This window comes from Coenobita brevimanus, chromosome 31, assembly GCF_032717465.1.
Source record: "Coenobita brevimanus isolate Jiangsu-jjx chromosome 31, ASM3271746v2, whole genome shotgun sequence".
Lineage (NCBI taxonomy): Eukaryota > Metazoa > Arthropoda > Malacostraca > Decapoda > Coenobitidae > Coenobita > Coenobita brevimanus.
The window spans coordinates 8,227,996-8,248,142 of NC_136984.1; the positions used below are offsets into that span (position 1 = coordinate 8,227,996).

Consider the following 20,147-nt stretch of genomic DNA (forward strand, 5'->3'; position numbering starts at 1 on the left):
GATTTGAACGTCCATAATGCAGAAAGGTTATTGTATTCTGCCAGGACTGACGATACTGGTCTAGAAAGTGAGCTGTTTGCAGAATCATTTATTTCATGCAACTGGTAAAACATCCAACCAGAATACCAGGTAACCTAACCATAACGCATCTCTTGGACCTATTTCTGTCAAATAATCCAGATCAATACAGGATAGAAGTATTGTCACCACTTGGATTCTCCGACCACAATCTAATCAAAACCTCATTAGCCAGTTGCCCAACACCTGTCAGTTCTGAACCAGCCAGGGTGTCCAGATGGCACTTTGATGGGGCAGACTGGGATGGGTTTTGAAATAACTGTAGATATTCCATGACAGTCTTTCTTCTTCATTGACACTGATTCTACCCAGTCCCACATTAGGACTAAATAGAAGCTGGTATGGAATCGTTCATACCCATTCAACACTTCAGTAAAAGATCGGTCTCCCCCAAATGGTTTGACAGCAATTGTGCCACAGCAACGACCCAGAAGTTCTTAGCATATAAAGTTTACTTACAATCAAAATCATCTGAATCACTCTGTCATTTTAAAATTGCTAGAAGCCATGCAAAAGCAGTAATTAATCTCGCTAAATCAAACTTTCTTCACAACCAAGCATCCAGACTATTAAATAATTCTAATGACAAAAGAATATTCTGGTCAACTCTCAGTTATTTTAATAACTTTAACAAGTCATCGCACTTTCCTTCACTAAAATCATCTGAAGGTAATACTATAAATGAGCCACGTGGTAAGCAAACATATTGACTGTACAATCAGGAAATCAGCCAGAACGTCCCTGTACTCGAACATGAATCTCCAGAAAGGGCTCCACTTAAGATACAGACTAGATATGTAAAATCCACTCTAGACAGTTTACCAACAAAATTTCAGGTCAAGATGGAATTCCTCTAATTGTTTTGCAAACGTATTCCCCAGAACTTACTACTGTTCTTGCTAAATTATTCAGGCTATGCATACGTACTTCTTCATTCCCAAATTCTTGAAAGGCAAATATCCAACCAATTGCAAAGAAAAGAAGTTCTCTGACCCCTCTAATTACAGACCAGTAGCTATCACATCTTCTCTTGGTAAGGTTACAAAAACCCACACTGGCAGACAAAAAACATGTATTCCAAACAGTTTCGGCGACAGCTTTCGCCCTCTTCAGTGGATCTACAGACCAAGAGTGGTACATACAAATGTTGAGAAGCTGCTTATATGCAGGGTGAAGACACGTTTTCCCAACAACACCTGATGTGACCTCACCAGAGTCTCCCTCTACTCTGTACAATATTTGGCTAGAATTCCAGTCGATTCTATTGTCGTTTTCCGAAGTGAACGTACACTGCGTTATTTATGCTGCCTATCTTACCAGCATACTTGTGTTCCTTAATGCGAGTGCCCAAATTCCTTCCAGTTTCACCAATATAAACCAAATCAGTCTCTACATGGAATTTTATATACCTTTGCAGTTTCGTTACTAATGGGTTTATACTTTACCAGCATTGATCTTAAGGTGGAAGTATATCTAAATGCAATGTTTACATCCAAATCATGACTCACAGACTTCACCAAGCTAAGATTTGACACATACGGAACCGTGATGTATGGCTTATTTTGCTGACTTTGTGATGTTGGTCTAGGTACAAAAAAGGCTTTTCTGGCTTTAAAATACGCTTGCCTTATAAACCAACTGGGATATTTTAGATCTAAAAATATTTTCCATATCTTGGCGTTTTCCGTATCCAGATGCTGGGGACTACTAATTCTGAGTGCTCTAAGGAACATAGAAGAAATAACTGACATTTTAGTGGAACTGTGGTGATATGAATAATAATGTATATACAAATTGCACTGGGTTGCAATAGAAGGGAACCATTATTATCCCCATTCAACTTTAAATTTAATTGAGGGAACCAGTGCATTTAAGTTAAATTTAAAGTTGAAGGGGAAAATAATGGTTCCTTTCCATTTTTAGATGTATTTGTGCACAGGGATCAACTTGGGACACTTAGACATCTGGATACGGAAAACGCCAAGATATGGAAAATATTTTTAGATCTAAAATATCCCAGTTGGTTTATAAGGCAAGCGTATTTTAAAGCCAGAAAAGCCTTTTTTGTACCTAGACCAACATCACAAAGTCAGCAAAATAAGCCATAGATCACGGTTCCGTATGTGTCAAATCTTAGCTTGGTGAAGTCTGTGAGTCATGATTTGGATGTAAACATTGCATTTAGATATACTTCCACCTTAAGATCAATGCTGGTAAAGAATAAACCAATTAGTAACAAAACTGCAGGGGTATACAAAATTCCATGTAGAGACTGTGATTTGGTTTATATTGGTGAAACTGGAAGGTATTTGGACACTCGCATTAAGGAACACATGTATGCTTGTAAGATAGGCAACATAAATAACGCAGTGTACGTTCACTCTTCGGAAAACGACAATAGAATCGACTGGAATTCTAGCCAAATATTGTACAAATGTAGTGACTATAAGAAACGTAGGATTGTGGAAGCTGTATGTATAGATATAATAATTTTAACCATAGTGAAGGAATGTATAAATTAGATCCAGTGACGAGAGGATTGGTGGCAAGGTCCCTGCCGTCCCTTGTAATCCCTCACTCAGGTCGTGGACAGAGTAGAGGGAGAGTCTGGTGAGGTCACATCAGGTGTGGTTGGGAAAACGTGTCCTCACCCTGCATATAAGCAGCTTCTCAGCATTTGTATGTACCAGTCTTGGTCTGTAAATCCACTGAAGAGAGCGACAGCTGTCGCCGAAACTGTTTGGAATACATTTTTTTTCGTCTGCCACTATGTTTTTTTTTTTTCCTATTTTATGGTCACGATAGTATGACTCTTCTGCCGTCTTGGTAAGGTATTTGAGATTGTAATCAATAAGCACATTGTTAAACATCTGTAATCCAAAAACTTAACTAGTGATAGACAGTATGGTTTTCGCCATGAATGAGCCACTGTTGAAATATATACTTAGTCTCCTGACTAATCCTATCAATCAGTCAAATGACCAACATGGAGAAACCCATGCAGTATCCCTTGATATTTCTAAAGATATTGACAGTGTGTGGCAACATTCCCTGCCATCCAAACTCCCATGCTATGGCCTATTGTCTTTTATTCCTCTGATTTCCTTATATTTTAGCAGCAGAAAGATGAGAGCGAAGGTAGATCATGTACTGTATATTCCAATTTCTACCCGATTAATGCCGGCATGCTGCAAGGATTAGTTCTGTCTCCAGCCCTATTCCTAATTCATATAAATGACCTCTTATCAGTCATCCATAATGCCGCTGACTCATATGCAGATGACTCAGCACTTGAAACTTCATTCACACTTAAACACCCATTCACAAAGTTTTACCATTGCCTGCGAGTGATATGTATGTGACGACCTGGGGACATCCCGGTGGCACAAACACATGATCTAGTGTTTTGTGGCATTATTTGAATATTCCATGGGTTATTTTCACCACACGCAGCTACTGGCAACCCTGCTGCACGCATCAGAGTAATGCTTCAGTTACCTGCACACCTCCATAATGGAGAGACTACACAAAAAGCTTTCCCTATGTCTGGGTCCTTGCCTGAGCACTTGCAGCCGCCAACTTCAACACCAATGAATTCCAAAGGCCAGAAAAGAAAAGGCCTTAGTGATAGTGCGATAGGGAGAGAACTCGAGGTGACATTATCGCCAATTGTGAATGGAGAAAGTGACTCTTCTTCTAAGGCAGTGGTTCTTAACCTATGGGTCGCGACCCAAATTTGGGTCGCCAAGCCATTTGGAGTGGGTCTCCAAGAGACAAATATATTACTGATATTATTAATGTTGTATACTATTACTTTTTAACATATTACCGTACTTGTTGATACGTCACACTTTACATTCTCTCTCTCTCTCTCTCTCTCTCTCTATCTATCTATCTATCTATCTATCTATCTATCTCTCTCTCTCTCTCCCCTACAGTAGGCGATTGCATTTGGCTTAAAAAAAGATTATTACCCTGCACACAACTGGGAGTAGAGTACCGGTACTGTACATTTTATATTTTAAAACTTAACCGTTTTCATTTCGGAGTAATGATGCCCAGCTCATGGCCCAGAAGACATGGAAGGGGAATTTCTGTTCTGTCGGCCATTACACACGACCACAACCAGAGAAGATATTTTCAGTACTGTCGACTCATTCTTCAAGGAAGCAGGGCTTCAGCAGAATCAGTGTTTTATGTCTGTTGTGACTGTGCACCAGCAATGCTGAGAGTACGTCATGGCTTCATTGCTAGAGTTAAAGAAGAAAATCCATTCGTGCTGATTGTTCACTCTCTCTTTCACCGTGAGAATCTTGCTTCTCAGGGGTTGTCACCTGAGTTACAGAAAGTGATGCAGGAAGTCATCCAGGTAGTCAGTTTCATTAATCTAGGGCTGTACCCTCCAGGATCATCAGTCGGATGTGTTTTGATTTTGGTTCAGAACATGTACACGTGTTGTACCACTCTGAGGTTAGGTGGCTGTCACGAGGAAGGGTGCTCCAACGGTTGCCTGAAATGCGGAACGAGACTGAGATATTTCTAGCAAAAGAGAATCATTCACTGGCCCCAAAGATTCTCTGATTCAAAGTAGGTGATGCAAATGCCTTATCTTGCAGATATCTTTGCTAAGATTAACGCCTTGAACATTTTAATGCAAGGTCACGATCAGACATTAGTTGGGCTGTCAGAGAAGGTAACTGCATTCAAGGGGAAACTGAAGCTGTGGAAGAGTAAAACTGAGACTGGGAAGACTGCGTCGTTCCATCTTTGAGTGAATTTCTGGAAGACGAAAAATTTTCTCTCACCCAGATCCAAAACCCATCATTGTGGAACATATCTTCAGACTAATCGAAGAGGTTTTCATTACATTCCTGAGAATGTGATGAAATATGCCTGGGTAAGAAATCCCTTCAGCACTGAAGCTGAAGACTGACCTGACGAGATTTCGAACCTCAGCTACCTCCAGGAGCAGCTCGTCGAGGTTCAGAATGATGAAACACTTCGTTATGATTTCAGGAAACAAAATGAATCACTGAGCTCATTCTGGATCATAGTTTACAAAGAAAATAAAATTCTTGGAGGTGAAGCCCTGAAAGCACTCCTTCCCTTTGCTACAACTCATTTGTGTGAGGCAGGATTTTCTGCACTCACAAAGTACAGAAACCAGAGCATGACCTAAGATGCAGTCTGTCATCTAAATCACCCCGGTTTGAGAAGCTGTTTGAAACTTTTCAGTGCCAGGGATCTCACTGATTATAGTACTTTATGTCTCAGACAACATCCAAAATAGTGACTCTCTCCTTAATGGTCAGAGGAAATAGGTGTATCATGAACATGAATTAATTATTTTGATTTTCTGATCTTCGATTTATTTTCTTCCACCAAAATGTGTTGATATTTTAGTTCTTAGGAAGTACATATAATAAAAATGAAATATATTTATTATGACATCAATAAATATTGAAATATTACTTTGGTTTTAGTCACATGATATGACACATATGTTTGTTTCAGTTCTGGTGCAGAGTAAGTTTACGAGGGTTTGGGTCGCCATATAGACCATCTTAAGGATTTTGGGTCGCCAAGAAAAAAGGTTAAGAACCACTGCTCTAAGGGAAGCGACGCTGTGTTGAACGTCGATATTATGAGTAACATTAGAGTGGATCACGTAAGTCCTCCACTGTGCACCCATCATTTCCCCCTGTATGTTCATCTGCTATTTCCGATTACTGTATGGGAATGGTTCAGAGGGTAGTGACGATCCTGGAGTGCGGGATATTGGCATGGATGAGGAGATGGAAGAGGAGGTAGGGAAAGGAGAAAGGGAGGAGGTGGAGGAGGGAGGGAGGAGGGAACCAGTGTAGCGGCTCGCACCACCATTATGTATATTTGCATGAATAATGGAAGCAGAAAGTTTGTTTCATGATGACATCAGTGCCTTATTTTTCATTTAAAGTTTTTGTGTTTATATGGTTGTTATAATCGAAAAGTACAAATCACAGGAAAAAAAATCTGTTATAGTGGACAATATAATGGAGTGGAGAAAGGGAGGAGATGGAGCAGGGAGGGAGGAGGAAAGGCGGTGAGGCAAGCCTCACACCACCGCTGTGTCTTTTTGTGACTAATGGAAGTAGAAAGTTTGTTTTGTGATGGTCAGTGCCTTATTTTTTACTGAAAGTTTTCATGTGTGTATAGTTATTATGATTAAAAAGTAGAAATTACAAGAAAAAAAAGGTAATGGAAAATATTTTTGATTATGAACAGTACGTGAGTAAATATATTGTTTACAATATATTTATTCACGTATTTTGTGTGTGTGTGTGTGTGTGTGTGTGTGTGTGTGTGTGTGTGTGTGTGTAAGGCAGTGGTGTGGAGTGGTGGTGAGGCAAGCAGGTACATGAGGCAGGCAGCATCAAGGTCGTTGCTATAGTTACCAGACTTGCAGCAGCAATCATTCCACAGTTTTGGAAAATATACACGGAAAATAGTGTTTGTGGTGGACTGTAGTCTTCGGGAAGTGTTATTACTGTGGAGAGCTAGTCTGAGCCTTAGTTGTGTTACCGCATCTCTGCCACACATAAGGACACGAGCAAAAAACAAAAAAAATTGTCCCCTTTCCCAATCACTCTCTCTGACTATAAGTACTTCACAGACCATCTGAGACAATCGGCTTCAAGTCGAGTGATTGGTGAGTATTATGACACCTAGTTTTTTTTTTTTTTTTTGGTTAAATATTACCTGAGATACCAAAGTTTAAAAATAGACGATTTTCTCAGGCACGCCCAGCTGAGAGAAGACTTGGCGGCAATATATGCCGGCCGGACGCGATGGGTTAATATCTTTAACTCACGGCTCGGTACAGCAGTCTCCTTAAATCATGACTTATCCGAAACTACTGAATAGGGACAAAACAACACTGTATCACTTAATGCTAGAAGAATGAGCTATATACAATTTACTAACAGACAGATATTGTCTGAGTCCTATATTATCTTCAGTGCTACAAATATTCCTGTCTCCTAAAGTACTGAAATTCTTTGTGTTTCATTTAGCAATGCCCTGGACTTCTCATGTTAGATCACTTTTTAAAACTGCTTCAAAGAAACTTGTATTATTGTACATAGTCCGTAACTTCTTCACCGACAAGCAGTTACCTATAATTCTCAAGTCATGTGCACTCTCAACTGGAATACTGATTACCCTTGTGGAATGGATGTGGAGAGTTTGCACTAAAACATCTGGACAAAATTCAGAACAAAGCTATTAGAATTATAAATAACCCTACTTATACCAATGAACTACCTCTCCTACAGATAAGAAGGAATGTTGCCTCCCTTGCATTATTTAAGATACTTTAAGGGCAAATGTTCTGCGAAAGTTCCATGCATTGTGCCATATCTCCACGCCTTCCCCCACTTTACGTGGGCATCTGGTAGCGTGCATGAAGGGATTGTCACACTGTCATATTAAAGAACGTCTGCCTAGCAGAATTCTCCTATTCCCCAAACTGCATGTCTTTGGAACTCACTTCCCCAGAGCGATTTTCCCCCAGACTTCAACCTACAGCTGTTCAAGTCCAACTGTTACAGATTTTTTATGAATGGAGGATACCTGTAATCAGGTGTGTGGATTATTCTTTTATTCTTTGTTTTTTTTTTCTTTTGTTCTGCTATTGTAATAGAAAAAAAAGTCACCCATAATCCCATTCACTCATATGCAGATGACTCAATACTTCAAAGTTCATTCACACTTAAACACCCATTCACAAAGGTTAATATTTCCAACTCATACCTCAGTCCATGCGGAGAGGATGAAGAGAGAGAGACTGACTAGGAAAATGTATGTGAGTGAGGTGAAAGGGGAGAGAGGGAGGGGGAGGCCAAGAATGAGATGGATGGATGGTGTGGAGAGATATAAGAGAAAGGGGTGTGTGAGCTGGGAGCAGGGCAGTGAAATGGCATGGAACAGGGCGACGTGGAGACGATTAATTTGTGGCCACCCCTTACAGGATTAAGGCGTCTGGAGAGTGACAGAAAGATAGAGAACTCAGTACGGCAATCTCCATAAATCAAGACTTTTCTAAAATCACTTAATAGGAACGAAATAACATTTTTTCATTTAATGCCAGGAAAAACTTGTATATATACAGTTCACTTTTTGACAGATACCTTCAATACTACAATATTCCTAACTATAAAAGTATTGAAGTTATCGGTTTCATTTAACAGTGCCCTCAGCGGGACCACTCATGTTAGATTACTTGATAAAGCTTCTTCAAAGAATGTTGGATTATTGTACAGAGTCAGTAACTTCATCACCGACGAGCAGTTAGCTAGATATTACAAGAGTCATGTGCGCTCTCGGCTGGAATATTGCTCACCCTCATGGAATACATGTGAAGAGGTTGGATTAAAACAATGAGACAAAATTCAGAACAAAGCTATTACTGTAGAATTATTAATACCCCTACTCTTACAAATGAACCACCTCCTTTATAGGTACGAAGGAATGTTGCCTCCCTTGCATTATTTTACAGATACTTTTGTGGCAAATGCCCAGACGAAGCATCCATTGTGCCACTTCTCCATGCCTTCCCCCTGTGCTATACAGGCATCTGGTAGTGGTCATGACTGAACTGTCACACTGCCACATTGGAGAACGTATGCATATCAGAAGTCTTTTATTCCTTGAATTGCATCTCTTTGAAACTCACTTCTCCAGAGTGATTAACCCCTAAACTTCAAACTACGGATGTTTAAGTCCAACTGTTACAGATTTTTTATGAATGGATGACATCTGTAATCTTTCGTGTGCATTTTTTTATTCGTTTGTTTTCCTTCCTCTGTTGTAAAAGAAAAGAAAAGAAAGAAATTATGAATTATTTTACTTTAATGTTAGTACCAACATTTACTGTGTGTTAGAATCTGTTTAAACCAAAATTTGTCAGTATTGTGTTCATCAGGTACGATTTTTTTTTTTTTTTAAGTTTATAAACATAACTGTGCTCTGGTGGCAAAGGGAGGCTGCTAGTGCACTGTGGGTGATCGAGTTTAGCACCCATGCCTTGCACAGGGTAGGGTTAGGCCAGATTCTGCTGGAAGACTTCACTAACCCCTCTGCAACTGATTAAAAAATAATACTGTACCCACATACCATTCCACACGATCACTGCTGTACGAACCATTTACAGACAACCTCATCGACATGGATTTTTGTCTGATGGCAGTTTTAGTTTTTCTTTTACACTCATTTAGTTCCCAGATGCCAAACAAACATCAGCTCCTTTTTTCTTTTTTAGAAAAAAAAAAAATAGTGCTTTATTAGATGGGTGTACTGCATTCTTCTGTTCTACTGATATTTTTGTTTCTTAATTTTAGGAACGATTTCTGGGTATTTACTGAGGGTTCTGACTATGCGTGAATTTTGGCTTTATGTGAGGCATTGAGAACGTAACTCGCGTAATTTGAAACACGACTGTATGTATATACATATGTATCTATATATCGGAGAGAGTGGACTAAGATGATTTGGTCATGTGGAGAGAATCATTGACAAGAGAGTGGTCAAAAAGTTATATCTGAGTTAATATGAAGGAGGGAAGAGGCTAGGTAGGCCAAGAAGAAGATGGAGAGACATGGTGGATGTGTGTGTGAGGAAGAGGGGTATGGAAGCTGGTGAGGCTAAGGGATTGACAAGAGACCGAGTTGGCTGGATGAAGTCTGTGCGTACAAGCTCAAAACCAGCGATTTGGCGCCCCTTTTCAAGTGACAGCGTTCAGATTGACTATCAGAGAGGTAAATGTGAAATTACAGAACGTGGTGAATTTTTTTTTTTTTTTTGAGGGGGAAGGGCTATTTGATGGAGCCAAGGTTCCGTGGACTTGAATGATGAGTGAATGGAAGTGTGGCCCATTGAACTGGACAAACTTAAGGTGTCTGGACGCTGCTACACTACTCCTCACCCCGCCCTAGGGTGGGAAATGAGGTCCGGATGATGATGATTACGGTATACAGATAGATAGACAGATAGATAGACAGATATATATACATATATATATATATATATATATATATATATATATATATATATATATATATATATATATATATATATATATATATATATATATATATATATATATATATATATATATATATATATATATATATATATATATATATTTTAATCAAAAGAGAATTAGTTCGGAAAGTAATCGCTTAATCTGTTCGTTCTATAATAATTAATGACTTACTAACCCCTGACGATCCAATTAAACATAAAATAGAGTTTTCGGCTTGAAGGTGTTTAGACAAAGCCTTCATTAAGAATTCATTAGAGTGCCTGTACTCTACCCTGGCCTGAAACTGCCATTTTTACATCTGTGCTCATTTGTAGCGAGAGATTAACAATGAAATATGGTGCTAATCAAGAAATGGTATGGGAAGGATATACATTTATTGTACTGCCCATTTCATTTACTTATGTACAGTCCTGAACACTAGAGAGAGAGAGAGAGAGAGAGAGAGAGAGAGAATGTCCAAAGTCTGCTGACAGTGGGCAGGTTAATCGCACAAGGTTATCTCCCATCACCCCCGTGTGCCTCCTCCAGAGCACTGGTTTGAATGTCGGAAGGAACCAAGGATTGCAGCTTCCTTTACTTTCATGCCTTGCCTAGTGCTCTGTCTGTCCTGGTGTCATGTACAGGAACAAAACTGAATTGAAGGTTCCTATCAAAGCAATGCTAATGATGATGCCTCACATCTCTCACAAGAGAACTGACTTTCACTGTTTTGTTTTTCAAAAAAAATCTTATTTCTCCGAAGGTTCATACTAAAATTTAGATAACTGCTATATGACTAAACTTTAATTACCAATGCACTATTTATAAATTCATATTTTAAAAATGACAGTTCCTTTGGAATGCTGTGGAAGGCTTTGTATCTCTCTCCAATCGTTAGTGGTGGGAAACACAGCCAGGCTAACTGAATATGAGTACCATGCAAAAGGATTAGTCCATAGTAACAAATTATGGATACAATTTTTTTTTTTCTCAAGAATATAATTTGATTAGACTTTTCTCAATCATACTCAACTATTGGATCAAGTCCAAAAGTCTTACAATGCCCTCATTTATATTTCGAAGTTTTCTTTTTATGCATGAAAGAAGGAACCAAAGGCAAGAGCCCGTCAGACTGCTTCCTCCAAGATCAAACAAAAACGAGAAAACAGAAAGCCAAACTCAAGATCCGTTCAATTTGAGATGCCTGGACACACTGCAACTGAAAGAAACGCGATCATAAACAGTGGGAAACACAGACAGAGGGAGGCAGTTCCAGAGTTGACCTGTTACATACATGAGGGACTGAGAATAATGGTTAACTGTTACACTAGAGAGATCTGTGCACCTGCCATAGTGGTGGACAGACAGTTCAGAGGAGCAGTGACCATTGAAGTAGTGAGATAAAAGATATAAAGATGCAACAGTGCGGTTATGAAATAGAGGTTGAAGGGAGCCAGGAAGAGGAGAGCTAATGAGACGACAATCCTTTGACTCCACCTTGTTGAGAACGGTTGTATGTGGGGAGCCTCCTCACACATGTGAGTTGTACTCTAAACAGAGGTACTTAAAACCCGTGTATATAGTCAACAACTGTGCAGGGGTAAAAAAAAAAAAAAGAAACACACACACACACACACACACACACACACACACACACACACACACACACACACAAACACAAAGGGTCGGCTTAGTACACCGAATCTCGTTGACGTAGATTTTACAAGAGAGGTAATATGATCTTTCCAATATAAGTTCTGAGAGAATGAAAAACCAAGTATGTTTAAAGATAATGCAAAACTGAGTTGGATATTGTTCAGTATTAGAGAATACTCCCGCGGAATATGTTTTCGAGTTCAACGATGTAAGAACAGAGTTTTTGATGGATATATATATATATATATATATATATATATATATTTATATATTTATATATATATATATATATATATATATATAGAGAGAGAGAGAGAGAGAGAGAGAGATAGATAGATAGATAGATAGATATAGATAGATAGATAGATAGATATAGATATATACATATACCCTATTCAGAGATATGCCTCAAGTAAAACATTAGGTGTGTTGAAGTAACTACTGAGATGGATGCTACGGGAAGTGAATTGGAAAGGTGAAGGGTGGAGTCATCAGTGTATGAGTGGATAGGGTTAGGTGTACAGCACAGAAAGGTCATTGATGAATAGACGGAAGAGAGTTGGTGATAGGAAAGAGCCCTGAGGAACACTACTATATATAGCTCCAGAAGAAGAGCGGGGGCCATCTAAAACAGCAGTTATAGGGAAAGTAGAGATGAAGGCACAGATAGAAGGATAGAAATCGTAGGAGCCAGCTTGAAAAGTAAAGACTTATGCCAGACACGATCGAAACCCTTTGAGATGTCAGATGGAATGGCAATGCTTTCTGAAGGTCCCGAAAGAAGGATGACCAGGAATCTAAAAGGCAGTTGAGATGAACACAGTGCAGCGTTCTTGGCAGAACCCATACTGACGATCTGAAAGAAGGTTGTGGTAGGAAGAGTCCTTTAAAAATTTTTAAGAATAGTCACAAAAACTTTTGAAACAGAGGCTGTTAAAGCAATTGGGCGATAGTCAGAAAGCTGGGACTGGTCACCGTTCTTTGAAAGAGGCTAAATGAGAGCAAACTTCCAGCAAGAAGGAAAGGCACAAGGTGACAGAAAGAGTTTACCTAGACAGGGTTTAAAAACAGAAGCACATTTCTTGAGTACAACACGATTGACCCCATCAGTCATGTATTCATTGTTATTATTGAGACCACTGATGGGAGAAAATGCATCGATTGACTAAATTTTGATGTCAGCTATGAGGAAGTCAGAGGGTGAAAATGATGGAGGAAGAGAACCGGAATCGTCTAAGGTGAAATTGGAGGAGAAATCTGAGTGAAGAGTTTTACTTTATCAGCAGAAGAAATAGTTACAGAGCCATCAAAGTGGAAAAGAGGAGGCAAGGATGATGAGGTATATTTGTTAGAAAGGTTGTTAGCGATGTTCCAGAATGAGCGGGAAGAATTTGAATTGGACAGTTCAAAGCATTTGTATGAAATAAATGATTTTTTGAATTGTGAAGAACAGACTTAGCACAATTCTGGGCAGAAACATAAAAGAGATGAGATTCAGGGGAGGATTGTCTCTGGTACCTTTTGTAGGCCTTCTGCTTGTTGTGGACAGCATTAAAACAAGAGTGATTAAACCAAGTTTTCTTTTTAATTGTTTTTTTAGTTACAGGATTTGAGAAATGAATGCATGCTTTCAAGCCCAAGAGAACAACCTCTGTAATGCCCAGGGCACACTGAGATGTCTCTTGGCCATGGAAGCAGTAATCATTCCATGATAATGAGTTACTGTCTGATTTCCTCCTAATCAGCAGCTCCAAAGTGCCACGGCCGTCACTTCTTGGGAGAGCCTACAGGCCGTACTGAAGCAATAAGAAAGGTGAAAATGTAAACTCGCCCAAACACACAATTAGATAAGTGTTGGTTTTTGGACTTAAGCTGAGTCTTGCGCGAATATGGATGCTATGTATCCTTATTATACGGGTGGTATTGACATTATCTAATGCCGAATTGAGCCGCACCTGAACATCATACAGGATCACAATATCACGCTAAATATAACAAAGATCCCTAACCCTTTTCAGCTCACTTGCTGACCAAACGTATTCAAAGTATAAAACTGACTAAACTAGTAATCAAAGAGATTCAATACTACTTATGATCATAGACTTACAAACTTGATACAAACATGACAACTTAATGACTGAATTAGAAAACATTAGTCGGGATATTGTAGGTTTCAGTGAAATCCACGGAAAAGAACAAAAATGATTTAGCTCCAAAACAGCAACCACCAATTTTACCACAGAAAGCCAAAATAAAAGAGTTACTGGTTTAGGTTTTCTAATTTACAGAAATCTTGCAGAGAACATAGTTAAATTCAGCAGTGTATCTGACAGAGTAGCATGGATCATAATTAGACTAGGCAAAAGATACATCCTGAAAGTAATACAAGTATATGGACCGATATCTCAAAGCTCAGATAAAGAAATAGAAACGTTCTGTGATGACATCTTAAAAACATTATGGAACAAGAAAGAACCACATATACTATACTCATTGGAGACTTCAATGGAAAAGTTGGCAAATCAAAAAATGGAGATGCATTTGGGAAAGTTTCGGAGTAGGAGAAAGGAATGACGGAGGCGAAAAGGTAGTAAATTTGCCGAAATGTATAACATGAAAATAGTGAACAAACTCTTTCACAAAGGAACGGGGAGAAAATGGACCTGGAGAAGACCTAAATGTGAAACAAAGAATGAACTCGATTTCAATATAGCAGATAAGAACAACGCGATCATAAATGTTGCAGTTGTCAACAAGTAAATATAGGAAGTGACCATAGAATGCTGGGATGCACAGGCAGATTCAGTTTCAAAGGTGAAAGGAAGAAGCTGAGTAAAAATGAAAATATAGGCCCAATAAAAGTAAGTGAAAACAAAGCAGCCTTTCCCTTAGAAATTAGAAACAGATTTCAGGCTCATGCTGAGTGTGACACTGATAAACTAATAGAAGTGCCAAGAGAATAAGCAGACGTGGTAGGGAAAGCTAACACAACCAAAACCAATAAGTTTTAAAAAATGGCCCTCGAGCTCTTGAAGAGAAGGAAAGGGATGAAAGTAAAATCAAACAAAGATGAGATAGAAAGAACGGAATTAAATAAGCTTTTCAACAGGAGACGAAAGGAGGAAAAACAAAGAGAAATGTGGATCAGAAAAAAAAAAAAAAACTACCAAAAAAGGAAAAAGGTTGAAACTGATCCGAAGTCAAATGACACAAGGAGGCACCAAATTATATAACTGGAGGACAAAAACGGTGAAGTCATTAATACAGGGAGAGGATGGTGAATAGAGTTAACGAATTTTACAGAGATCTGTAGTCATCAAAGGCACTATTATTAAGAGCTAAGTTTTCAGTTGACACAAGTTAAAGACTTGACGTAACACCAGGCGAGGTAAACATTTCCCATTAAAGTATGAAGACAGGAGGGTGAAGGAGAAGATGAAACAGTAGCAGATTTACTGTACAGTAGCATGTAGAAGTATAAAAGAGGCACGCCCCCTTACTTGCTCAGTGGTTACAGAAGAAGAAAATTTCCAGAACATGGTGTAATACAATAGTTATTTTGCTTTAAAAAAAGGCGACTTAAAAGATCATAGTAACTATCGACCCATCAGCATATAGATCTTTTCAACCTCTTCCTTATAGTCTTACAAACAGAATTACAAAAACCTTGACAGAAAACTAACCACTTGAACAGGCAGGATTCCACGCGGGTATCTGACTACCGATCGTCTACACACAATGAATCAGGAGAATGAAAAAAACACCCTGTATAATAAACAACTTTGTTTAGGTTTTATTGATTAAGAAAAGGCTTTCGACTCATTGGACCACATAGCAATTACAAATTCATTGTGGGGAAAAAAAGGAGTAAATGAGAAAATAGCAAAACTGCTCGATAACATATATAAAGAGGCAACGGTTACAGTGAAATTACACAAAGACTCGGGAAAAAATTAGATTTAAAAGGCCGTGCATCGGGGAGATACAGTTTCACCAAAATTAATTACATCATGGCTAGAAAGTATTTTCAGACAGTCCGACTGGGAGAACAAAGGAGTTAAACATTGATGGAGATAACCCAAACCATTTTAAGATTTCCAGGTGACATTGTCCTGATCTCAGAAAGAGCAAAGTCATTACAAGAGTTGTTAAACCAAAGCAGAGAAAGTCTCAAAGCAGGGCCCAAGATGAACAAGCGAAAAACTAAATGTTCAATCCAAATACACCAAACAGAATCATCAGAATAAGTGGAGAAATTCCTGAAGAAGTCAAGGAGTACAATGCTTGAGGTAAATACTGAAACTAATGAAAGACCATGCTAGCGATACAAAAAGGTGCATTACAGTTAGACTGAAAGCTTTCGGTGAACATTGAGACATCATGAAAAGTAGCTTGCCAATATGTATGAAAAGTTTATAACGAATATACAATCCCAGCTATGATGTACGGATGTGAGACCTGGAAACTGACAAAAGCAATGGAAAATCAAATAATCCGTTCTCAAAGAGCAGTGGAAAGATCAATGTTTGGAATATAAGGCAGGAGATCAACTTGCCTGAGGGCATACTAAAGTCAGTGACATAGTAGAAGTTATAAATGAACGGAAATGGAGGTGGGATGGTCATGTACAAAGAATATGGGTAACCGATGGAGCAAGAGACTGAGTGACTGGATTCCAAGAATTAATAAGTGCAGCAGAAAAAGGTCAGACAGGTGGTGGAGCGACGAGATGGAGAAGTTTGGAGGCAAAACGTGGAAGGCGTTAGCTCAGTCAAGCAATTCGTGGAATAGGTTGGGGGGGTCCTTTGTCCAGCAGTGGACCTGCAATGTCTGTGCTGAAGATATATATATATATATATATATATATATATATATATATATATATATATATATATATATATATATATATATATATATATATATACAGGAGGTGCATTCCAGAAGTTTTAAGACTCTTTTGGGAGAGGGACTTCTAACGGTCCTAGATTATTGTCACTTTAATATTTCATTACTATACATCTAATAAACAAACATGCCACATTTTGTTTTTCCAGGTTGAAGGAGACGGCTGTTACAGCAATTTAAACACACCCTACTATACACTGCTTGTCACAGTTGACTAGTTCGCAGAACGCAGTTGGACGTGAAGACAATTTGGAAGCTCGTTACGCAATAAAGTTTTGTGTTAAATTGGGCAAAAACGCAACAGAAACTTATGAAATGATCCAGACTGCTTATGGATTAACTTGTATGATAACAGCATCTATTTTTCTCTGGCACAAGAGGTTCCAGCACGGCAGAGAGGAGGTGAGAGACGATGAGAGGTGCGTGAGGGAGAGGGACGTCAGAATGCCAGAGTTGGTTGAGAAAATTCGCAATTTCCTGGACGAGGACCGTCGTGTATCCATTCAGACAATAAGTACATAGCTTGGAGTCGGTGTGGCAACTGTACACAGAATTCTTCATGAAGATCTGAACATGAGTAAAATTGGTGCAAAGTTTGTTCCCAGGGTGCTCAGTGACAAACAGAAGGAAAGACGTGTTGGTGACAGCAGGGAGATGGTTGAGCTCATTACCTCGAATCCGAGTGCTCTTGGGTCTCTGGTAACCTGTGACGAAAGCTGGATCTACTGTTATGATCCAGAGACCAAGAGACAGGGTTCCCAATGGAGGCATTTTGGCTCCCCCAGACCCAAGAAGGCCAGGCAGAGCAAGTCCACTGGGAAGCTCATGATGATCCCCTTCTTCGACAGCAAGATCATCATCTGCATCCACTGGGTTCCCTCCGGTCAGACGGTCAACAAAGAATACTATGTGGATGTTTTGAGGGAGTTCAGGAAGAGATTTCGTCGCAACAGACCAGAGCTCTTCAAATCGGGTCATTGGCACCTGCACCAGGACAATCCACCAGTCCACAATTCCATCCTGGTGACCAACTACTTGACAGAGATGGGCGTCAAGACTGTCCCTCACCCTCCCTATAGTCCAGACCTTGTCCCCTGCGACTTCTGGTTATTCCTCAAGCTGAATGAGAACCTCAAGGACAGTCGTTTTGAAGACGATGAGGAGATGAAGGAGGCTGTGACAATGGTCCTAGACACCTTCACTTTGGAGGACTACAAGGGGGCCTTCAAGAAGTGGCTAGAGCGCTACAACAAGTGCTTTGAAGTTGGAGGGTCCTATTTTGAAGGAGATTAGAGTTTTGCACTTTTTTAAAATAAATTAATGCCTCTCCTAAAAAACTCTCAAAACTTTTGGAATGCACCTCGTATGTGTAACATGGTACCGTAAAGCACCCTCATTAGTGTGGGGCTTGAATCCACTTCGTCACAGCCGGTCGAAAAAGATGTGTGACTGTCAGGTAATTGTAACGTGTTTGTTTTCAGATCCATACTTGTATGCTGAATGATATCGACTAAGCCAGCAAGGTTGACTCGTTTAGCCAGAGAATGTATGATATATTTTACTCCTGGTATTTTCAGATATCTTCTATACTTTATTTTTGTTACCTCAGATTGACTTCATTCTGCATAGGATATACTGTTCAGCCTGGAGAGACTATAGATTTCAAGAACTTCCTCAATGCAAAATGTTCCTTCTAAAAGTAATAAAACTTTCTGTTTGTAGTCACCTAACATTCAGAAGGGATTTAAAGAGTAACTGGTTAGCGAAATGAGGATTTTTATTTTTATAAAGAGAAATAAAATCATTTGTCTGGATCAGTAATGTAGCAAAAAATTGCTATATTGTAATGAGGGGATTGAAAACAGTCTCCAGTAAAATCTCTTACTTGTAGATGGAGGTGAGATGAGCAGAGAGGCAACTGTTTTGAGTGCTGAAGTGCTCTTCACTTCCCGCTGCTTCTGTACCTGGTGAGGCGTGGAACACAAATGTGCTCTTATAAACTGGGGTGATCCAAGGTGGTACAAGAGAAGGGGCGGTGGTGGACCTCTCCCACCTCTCCCCTCCTCTCTCTCTCTCTCTCTCTCTCTCTCTCTCTCTCTCTCTCTCTCTCTCTCTCTCTCTCTCTCTCTCTCTCTCTCTCTCTCTCTCTAGCTTTAGGTAAGCTTAACAAGTACTGGTTGTCCTATGGCGAATAAACTCGTCTGGAGGCGGCATGACAAATGTAAATTACATCCTCTTATTCAAGGGGTTCAGAAGGCAGCGTTTCTAACCTCCTGATGGAAAATATGCCAGTTTAATGGATGTTTTTATTGTGAAAATACACACCCAGGGAGGGCTCAAGTCGGGCCGTAACTGTTTTACCTTCAGAGTAAACACATTGTCAACATCTGGTCGACTTTGACCTGAAAGGTTTGAGGTAGGTCAGAACTGTTTATTCTTTCCTATAATAATAAAAAGATCAACAGCAACACAATAATGAAAACAATGATGATGATGATGATGATGATGATGATGGTGGTGATAATAATAATAAATAATAATAATAATAATAATATTAATAATAATAATAATAATAATAATAATAATAATAATAATAATAATAATAATAACAAACAACAGCAACAACAACAACAACAACAACAATAATAATAATAATAATAATAATAATAATAGTGTGATCACCACTCCAACGTATGGAAGTGAAACTTGGGCCTTCTTGGAAAGATACAAGTCAAGAATGAGAGCAGAGGATATTAGTTATTTGAAAGGAGCATGTGAGGTTCCATTGAGAGACAGACTGACAAATGGAGAAGTAAAGGAGCATTGTGGTGTGGATGTGGGTGTGATGGAAAGCGTTTGAAGAAATACATTGAATACAGTAGTTTGGCCATGTGAAGAGAATGGAGAGTGAGAGACTAATGACGACAGTGTATGCGAGTGATATTGAGGAGGGTAGAGGGAGGGTGAGACCGAGGATGAAGTGGACGGATGAAGTGCCGAGGTATATGAGAGAATGGGGTGTGAGTTAGAAGGGCAGCGAAATGGCAGGGGACAAGGCGACACTGGGAGCCATTTGTTTGTGACCACCCAATTCGGGATTATGACGTCTCTGGATGGACAGATTATGATGATGATGTTACGATTAAAGTAATAATAATAACAATATAAACATCATCAGCAGCAAAAACATCAACAACGACAATGACAACGACAACAGCGGCAGCAACAACGATGATGACTGCAACAGCATCAACAAGAACGTTGACGACATCAAGAACGATGACAACAACAACAACGATGACTATTTCAACGACGACAACAACAACAATGTCGCCGATGTTAACAACGACATCAATGACGACAACAACGACAAGAAAAAAAACGGCTACAGGAAGAAGTCGGGCATATAAACTAAAAAGAAAAAAATGTCTGTGTTTGCCAAAGAAGC

General features: G+C 39.2%; 1 protein-coding gene across 1 annotated transcript in view; it reads right to left on the reverse strand.

Moving 5' to 3' along the window:
- LOC145395416 (uncharacterized) overlaps nucleotides 1-18,671 on the reverse strand; it is a 149,017-nt gene extending 130,346 nt beyond the window's left edge. The window contains exon 1 of the mRNA XM_080269020.1: nucleotides 18,585-18,671. The gene's annotated coding sequence lies outside the window, so the exon portion shown is untranslated. The remainder of the gene's footprint in view (nucleotides 1-18,584) is intronic.
- Between the last annotated feature and the right edge of the window lie 1,476 nt (nucleotides 18,672-20,147).